Source organism: Hypanus sabinus, chromosome 19 (assembly GCF_030144855.1).
Source record: "Hypanus sabinus isolate sHypSab1 chromosome 19, sHypSab1.hap1, whole genome shotgun sequence".
NCBI lineage: Eukaryota > Metazoa > Chordata > Chondrichthyes > Myliobatiformes > Dasyatidae > Hypanus > Hypanus sabinus.
Genome location: NC_082724.1, coordinates 35,086,174 through 35,095,435, shown reverse-complemented (window position 1 = coordinate 35,095,435; position 9,262 = coordinate 35,086,174).

Here is a 9,262-nt window from a genome sequence, read left to right as displayed (position 1 = left end):
CCTCCCTCCCCCATCTCTCTTTTTCCATTCCCCATTCAGGAAACTCCCTCACCCTCTCTCTTCTCCTCACCCACAAACCAGCTCCCTCTAGTGTCCTTCCTCCCTCTCTTTGATAGTCCATTCTATTCTTCTATCAGATTCCTTTTTCTTCATCCCTTCACCTTGTCCACTGATCACTTTCCAACTTCGTCCCTCGTTCCCCCACCCCCATCCATCTAGCTTTCCCCTCACTTGGTTTCACCTTTCACCTGCCACTCCTTCCCCTCCCCCCACTAACTTATTCTGGTTTCTGTGCCCTTCCTTTCCAGTACTGATGAAGAATCACGGCCCAAAACATTGACTGGTCACTTCCCTCCATAGATGTGACTGAGTTCCTCCAGCACTTTATGTGTGCCACTCAGGAGTGGAAGGTTTATGCTTCAGGAGCTTGTCTTCCACTCGTTTCAATCACAGCTGATCAGAATCTCATATCCATTTATTCACTTTTCATTCCTTAAGTAATGACTTCTGGTGCCAATATTGACAATTTTAGTTGACCCAGAATCTACAGCCTTATGGCAAAGAAAATTCACCTTTTTTTGTGCAAAAATATTTCCTGATTTCACTTGATCCCTTTTCTCTGTCCTTCATGTTCAGTAACCCTAAAAAATTAAGAACAGTTATGTGCCCCAGAGATTTAGAGTTAACATGCATCAGAGTCAAATATCAGATCAGTCTTTATCTTTGTGGGCAGCTAAAAACACAGCCTGGCCTTCTTCACACAAAGTATTTATTTGAATCTCCCTCGGACTGTCTCCAAGGATCCATTTCACTAACAATGACAAATGACAGCTCCATATTTCACTAACAATTAATATATCTCTCAAGCCAAAATGTGGCCTTTTATGGAATGTTTATGAGGCACTGTAATTAATTGTTACCTTAAGTATGGAAATAAACTATGGCATGATTCCCTTAAATATTATTGAAATTTTATTGCAGAAGTTAGAGGTGGTGATCGCTAATGCCAATGGACTTGGCAATTCTCTAAAAATGCTTTTCAATTAGTAACATCTAAAATTTATTGGGTCAGTTGTAACCAAATATTGGTCACAGAGGATATGAAGATATTCCCAGGACTGCCCTTTCACTCATTCATTTAACTTTTGATAAACCTCCACATGTCACTTACTTTTTTTTGTTGTTCATGTAAGACAAGGCTCATACAAAAAGCGTCTGTTTTTAGTCAATAAATTTTATTCTTTAGACACTGGATAGTATTCTTTAGATACTAAAATGTACTAAAATGCATATAAGCACCTTCTGATGTGTTAAGTTGTAAACTTAGGACACACGTTGATTGTGTGACTAGCTGTTTATGAGTTCAGAATTTGACCCTTTTTGTCTGTCATTTTTGTCTTCTTCAATTCCAATCTTATCTGGCAAACGCAGTATTAACCTTTCCAGCAGCAGTCAGTGAGTCCTGATTGAGAACAGGAAATCCTGACCAGACCTCTCCTCCTTAGTGTAGGAACGCTGAGGCCAATAATACCACCCGTACTACCACTACCACAAATAGAACTACGTAATGCTACACAAATTAAGGGTGTTATGTTTTGTAACTTCAAAACATTAAACTAATTAAAAGGAAAAGACGTGAATCCAAAATGTGATTCTAACTTCGTGTTTACTTAAGTGAGGAATGCACATGTCACATGGTACTGTCATGACATAGGCAAGTTACTTATTTTTACATCTAACCCATAATGAATTATTTAAACAAAGGAATACTTCTTAATCAACACAAGATTACTCAAATACTACTGATATATTAACTACACAATTCCTTGCTTAGCTATAAACACCAACTCAATATAGAATGCATCTCTACTGGATATATTGTACTATATAATACAACTATTATATAGACATCCACGGCATACTAGCGGCTGCAGTGGAGGCTATTGGAAACACATCTGTCCACTTTGTAGCTACATCCACCACTACAGAGAAATTTGTGCCCAGGAATAGTCCAGCATAATCTCTGGCAGAGCAATGCAAGCTACTTCCAGGGATGGGAAGTAGCTGCTCCTAGGATCTTCTGGACATGTTGGCATCCCGCTGCCAATGGAGGTGTTGGCAATGATAGAACCCAAGGGCACAGACAAGACAGGTTGTCATGTAGAGATGGCAAACAGAGTTTAAACATAGGAATACCAACAGAGTTTCAATGGCTCGACCAAGCAACACTACAAAACAAAACATTCTCAAAACTAGGACCCTGCAATGAGCATTAAGGAATTTACCCTTAAGTAGAACAGGTGACCCGGAAACCCTGAGGCTAGCAAAATAAATTAAAATGGTGAAACAATTTATGATACTGGACAAACAACAATTAACCAATTAAGGTGCTCCAGGAACCTCAGAGCCCAATGCTCTCCAGCTCCCTGCACAGGCGTGGAGAGCCGATCACCCCCACACAGTGCTGCTCGATCTGCTGATCTAACTCAGGCCTCCAGATAAAGCTTTGAGACAACACTTACATTTTAACCTCGCCCGAGTGGCTGGCATGTAGCACCTCCAACACGTTAGCTCTTGGCTTGGATGGTACAACATCTCTCAATCTATAGATAAGCCAATGGCCATCAAGGGCAAGTTTATCTCATCACTGGTAAAAATGGTGGAACTGGAGCTTCTGTTGCATATTCCAGGCATTTTGGGTGGTCATGTAGACCTGAAACAGTGTGGGGGTCTTTTCTATTTTCCCTTTAGATCACCTCTGTCATAAGAGGGAGACTTTCAATTTGTTTTATGGTGAAGGCATCAAGAAGAGTGTCCTATTCTGTAAATTTCTCTGGTATTTCCTTTTCCAAAGGTAAATGGAAGAATTCATCATCATTTCCTTGATAATTTGTTCTTTTGAATTCATCTTGTGTCCTCCAAGACGCAGAGCCCATCTCTACATTTGTGCTGCTGGTTTTAGTTGATTAAAAAAATTGGTGCTATTGTTTGATGATCAGAAACGAGGGTAAACTCTCTCCCATACATGTACGGATTAAAGTGTTTTACACCTCAAAGCAGACTCAAGACCTCTCTGTCAATCCGTGCGTAATTTTTCTTTGTAGCAGAAAGAGAACATAATGCAAAGATTATGGGGTGTTCACTTCCATTACTCAGAACATGTGACATTACTGCACCTATATCATAAGGCAAGGTGTCACAAATAAGCTTCACTGGACAATGTGGATCATAACATGCGAGTACAGTGTCTGACGTCACCATTTCCTTTACCACCTCACACTGCTTTGTCCATTTCTTACCGATCTGTAGTAACGAGCTCAAGGGTGGAGCATGATAACCAGGTTTGTCAGGAAACTGTTACGGTAATTGACAAATCCTAAAAAGAACCACAACTGTGAAACTTCTTTTGGCCTTGGGGAATTTTCTCAGCACACTTGTGTAATCCTTGTGCATCAATACTGAGAATTCTTGGTTTAAATATTTCAAACATGACATGTCATGCTCTGGACCCATAATTTTCTGATCTTTTTCACACTGCCTGCAGATTTTGGAGATGTTCCTTGTCATCCTCACCCATAACAATGATGTTTCCAAGCAACGCTGAGTGACTGGGCAGCCTTGCAGCAGTCAGTTCATACCTTTCTGCCAGAGTGCAGGGACAGATGCTACTTCAAAAATAGAACGATTATCCTCTATCCTGAGCAGTACTGGGTTGATGGTGACCTGAAAATCACCACAGACCCTGAGAGACTCATTCGTTACTGCAACAACTAACATTGCCCATAAGCTCCACTCAAACTTGGAAAGAATTACTTCAGCCTCCGCTGGCTACTTTATCACAGATGGGATAAGGAACCTGATTTGCTTTGCAAAGCTTGCGTATGACATTTTCATTTAACACTACTTTACCCTTGATATGCTTGAGTTTTCAAGTATCAGCAAAGCTCATCTTGCCTGGTTTGATTGAAGCAGTTAAACTTCAAAGCAAACTGTATGCCTTTAAACCCAATGCACTTAGCAACATTGCAACTACTTCTCATCAGCAATTCCAATTGCTTTAAAATACTGCTCAATCCATTCAGCATACAAAATCCTGTTATCTGTTGTGTAATCAAATGCATCAATCTCTCCATTGTAGCCAATCATTTCTGTTCTTTTTCTGATTATTATCATACAGTACTCACTGTTTATGACCTCATGAATTCTTCTGTTTTCTGCCTATTTTTAACTTCATCCTGTTTTCCTTTCAGAAGATCATATGAGGCACTGTTTTTTTGTAACTCAACTGTTTTGCTGCATTTCAACAGGTAGATAGTCATCTCGGGTTTGTTTTAAAAATAGCTTGTTGCCAATGTTATGTTTTTTGTAACTTCAAAACATTAAATTAATTAAAAGGAAAAGACAGAAGTCCAAAGTGATTCTAATTTCATGTTTACTTTAAGCGTGCCACACACACATCTTGTGGTAGCATCATGCCGTACATAATTCTCTTATTTTTATGTACGACCTTTGCTGAATTATTTAAACAAACAAAGAGTTCTTAACTGCAAAGGATTTTTCTGTTCAGTCTTGCCCCCACTTTAAAAAACAAGAGATAATCCTTAAGTTTACTACAAGAGTGACGAGCCAATACTTAAACAGAGATTAGGCGTTTGAGGCACAACACCGTTAGAGCTCAGGGCATCGGAGTTTGGAGTTCAATTCCAGTGGGATCTGTACAGAGTTTGTACATTCTCCCCATGAACCGTATGGGTTTCCTGCGGGTGCTCGGGTACCCTCCCACAGTCCAAAGACGTAACAGTTAGTAGGTGAATAGGTTATTGTAAATTGAGCTGTGTTTAGACTAGGGTTAAATAGGTGGATTGCTGGTTGGCACAGCTCAACGGGCCTGTTCTGCACTTTATCTTTAACTAAAATAAAAATAAAAAGAACAGAATCCTTACTATCAAAATAATGGAGGAATCAGTGCAACAATGTAAAACAGAATGTTATACCAAGTAGTTGTCAAGAGAATCTGCAAGATCAGGTGACAATGTGGAACAATCAATTGTCATTTGGTCTCAAATGATTCTTTAACTCTTCTTCAGGCTCATCTGGCATTCATATTGTGAAGAGGCACATCTGTGAACCAATAATCCATACTACGCTGCTTTTTCTATCACTGTAATTTTCCTAATGGATTGTTTTTTTTTCATTTAGATTTACTGAGGTGAAGCCTACTCATATCATTCAAGGAGTGCATCAGACACAATATCCTCCCCAGAATTCTTTGTAGCATAAGGCAGCAGTGGGAACACGGATGGCTGTAACATTCTGGCACCAACCAAAGTTCCCAAAACATTGGCAGAGTTGACAGCCTAAATTCAGGGAAGGTACACATTTTACTCCAGCTATTCATTTCTCCTCTTCAGAGATTCAAATATTAATACCTGCTCAGAGATGCTGAGATTGATGAATTTTAATGTACTTTGAAAATCATGAATATAAAATTTTAAAATATCTTCATAAAATATCTCTTTTCTTCCTAGAAGTTGCCTTCACACATCCACACATCAAGAGTGGCAGGTAAGTGGATATCCTGCAAACAAAATGTTGGATTAGAAATGTTTCAAAAAGCCGATGGCATTGACTGGGATGGGAGAATGGATGTGTGCATGGTTAGGAGAGGGGTTTGTGGTGGAGGGGTTGATGGAAGTGTGTAGAGGAGGACGTCCTCTGTGATAGGGTGAGGAAAGTATTACAAGAGGATAGATATTGCTGATTAAAACCAAGGGTGGGAGAAAATCCCAGCTAGTGGTGGAGTTGGAACAAAATGGCGAGAAATGGATCTGGGGGAGATCAGAGGACCATGAAGAAACTAGCAAGGACAAGGGTTGTGATGGTGGGGAGGAATCAATAAAGGTGGTTACAGGAAAACAGAGAACATGAGAACACTGATTTACTGATGATACAGCCATTGTTGACAGAATCTCAGTTGGTGACGAAAGGGTGTACAGGAGTGAGATACACCAACCAGCTGAGCAGTGTCACAGCAACAACCTTGGACTCAACATCAGTAATTCCAGAGAACTAATTGTGTACTTCAGTAGGGTAAGAGGAGGGAACACACACCAGTCCTCATGGGGAATCTGAAATGGAGAGTTTGAGCAATTTCAAGTTCCTGGGTGTCAGTATCTCTAAGGACCTAACCTGGACCCAACATATCGATGTAGCTATAAAGAAGACAAGACAGTGGCTCTATTTGATGAGATTTGGTATGTCACCAGAAACACTTGTAAATTTCTGCAGATGCACCGTGGAAAATATTCTGACTGTCTGTATCTCCATCTGGTATGGGGGCAGGGTGGCTGCTGCACGGAATCGAGGTAAGCTGCAGAGAGTTGTGAAATTAGCCAGCTCCCTCATGGGCACTAGCCTCTGTATTAACCAGCTCATAGCCAAGGAGCAGTGTGGCAGGAACGCAGTGTCCATCATTAAATACGTCCACCACCCAGGACATGCCCTCATCTCATTGCTACCATCAGAAAGGAAGACACACACACAAGGATTCAGGAACAGCTTCTTCCCCCTTGCCATCTGATTTCTGAATGGGCACTGAACCCATTAACACTCCCTCACTAGATGTTTTATTTCCTATTTTTGCACAACTTATTTAATTTAACCATTTAGTGTATATACATTGTAATTCACCGTTTTCCTTTTCTATCCTTTATCATGTATTAATTGTACTGCTGCCACAAAGTTAACAAATTTCACGGCATGTGTCAGTGATATTAAAGCTCATTCTAATTCTGAATCGTTCCTTGGAAAAGATCAATGCTCTATACAAATGAATTTTATCAAACAGTGAAGTTCAGAACCTTGATTTGAGGCACTCTGTTGGTTGGGGACAACCATGGATGTTGCATCCAAGCTATCTAGCTAATATGCAGACCAAGGCAGTACGAAATGGAAAGTAAGTTCTTGCCCCTATAGCAGGCTCCTCTCTCCTGGCAGCGAACGAACCCGAAGGAATGGCACAGACCAATATAGTTCAGCATCCTCTAGAGTTGCCAGTCAGCGTTGAACTCAACATAAGGCTGCCTTAGTGACTCCAGCTCCAGATTTTTTTCCTCGTGGTTTACTCCGGAAGCCTTCCCCATGAGTGGGTATTGCCACAAGGCAGTGAAGATTTGAAATCAGAGTTTTCCTTCCCCTAGATGAGCTGTCAACCACAGCTGACAAGCCCCATCTGCCCAAAGTGACTGGTTTAAAGGCACCGGTAACCCGCCTTTCCACTTTCTCCTCTCAGTAGAAATGGTTCCGCCGAGCTTCCTAGTTAAGAGAGACATGAAGGCCAGGAGCTGTTCTTAGTTATCAGATGCTTGCCATTGAGAGAATTTAAGAAGTCGTGGGAGTTTATCCCCATTACTACCTCCAGCTGTAAAGCCATAAGGGACCAGCCTTTAATTAATGCCAAAACAAGCCTTAAGATCCAGTTGACCTCTTTCCATGCTCAAGAGATCCCCCATTTACAAGTCTTCTATGCACAGAAGTGGCAACATATACACTAACATATACACATACGATCCCACCACTCACTCTATATGTGTGTAGTTCTCCGTGGATTGTCACCTTGTCGTGGTGGAGAAGCTTGTGTGGTCCTGAGATCTCGAGAGCGATGCCGTCTGGAGCTATGCTCCTGGTAGGGTCACCCGTGGCGGTAAGGTCGAGGGTGAGGTCCCCGACAAAGAACAATCCAACCAAGACCTCAGTGGTGGAACAGGCGGATGAAGTTACTTGGAGCTCAACAGAACAAATCCATCAGCTCCAATCGTCGTGGTTTCCACGCCATTGGAATCAGTTAGTTGATTTGTGAAGTATCGTGTGCTTCTTGGAGTGCAACATCAGTACACGTTAAACAAATACACGCACAGGCGTCTTTGCTCTGTGATAGGTCAATGGAACAAACACCATCATCCTCGACCTCGAGGGATAGCCTCGACGACGAGTTAAGCATACAGCAGTCAGAGCAAATATTCAAGGAGGCAGTTTATTTTCCCTGGGCCATATCCCATATCTAGACACAGGGTCTCAATAGTGTTTGAGTTTTGTTTGCCAAAAACACACAAGAAGGTGGTGTGGAATATATTGAACTGAATTGAATTGGCTTTATTTCTCACATCCTTCACATACATGAGGAGCAAAAATCTTTATGCTACATCTCCATCTAAATATGCAATGTGCAATAAAAGTAATTTATAGTAATTTATAATAAACAGAACAGTCACTGTGACATAGAATCAGTGTGAGTTCATCAGTCTGATGGCCTGGTGGAAGAAGCTGTCCCAGAGCCTGTTGGTCCTGGCTTTTATGCTGCGGTGCTGTTTTCCAGATGGTAGCAGCTGGAATAGATTGTGGTTGGGGTGACTCGGGTCCCCAGTGATCCTATGGACTCTTTTCACACACCTGTCTTTGTAAATGTCCTGAATCATGGGAAGTTCACAACTACAGATGCGCTGGGCTGTCCACACCACTCTCTGCAGAATCCTGTGATTGAGGGAAGTACAGTTCCCATACCAGGCAGGGATGCAGCCGGTCAGGATGCTCTCAATCAGCTACATGCTGTTACTCACCATTCAAACTGACACACAAATCACTGGATCACCTTCATCAATCAGGTCCTTGATAAATTCACTTGAGTTATACATAAATACTTCATGCTACTTGTGAGAATTTTTTACTAATAGTTTATCATCAATTACTTAAATTTATGTAGAACCTTTAAACAGCAGGACATCCCAAGTAAATGTCATTATTGAATCCTACACTTAATAATTTATCAACGATTCTCCCTTGACCCAGAGATTATGTGCAAATATTAGTCAAAGCTGGTTACATTAGAGTCACACATTCAAGATCAATTTGGAAGTCAGTAGGAAGAGCCCAGCCATAATATTACATACATATTTATGCTTGGAATATTCAAATTAAACATGCTAAATATCAGAAAGATTTCTGATTGTCACCGTGCTGAAAGGGGAAAGTGAAATGGCAAAGCCTCTACTTTCCTCAAAGATATGTGAAGCCGTATGTCTTAAAAGCATAGTCCTTTTATTGGTTTTCAGAATCAAGTCTTGGTGCCCAAAAGACCGTAAATGATTACTGCCACAAATCTAAAGAGCTTTACCCCAACCGAAGGTAATAACAGAACATGTATCTGACAGTTCTGTGAGTTGTCAACTGTAATTTATTGAACACTAGGCACAATGGCACACAGCCA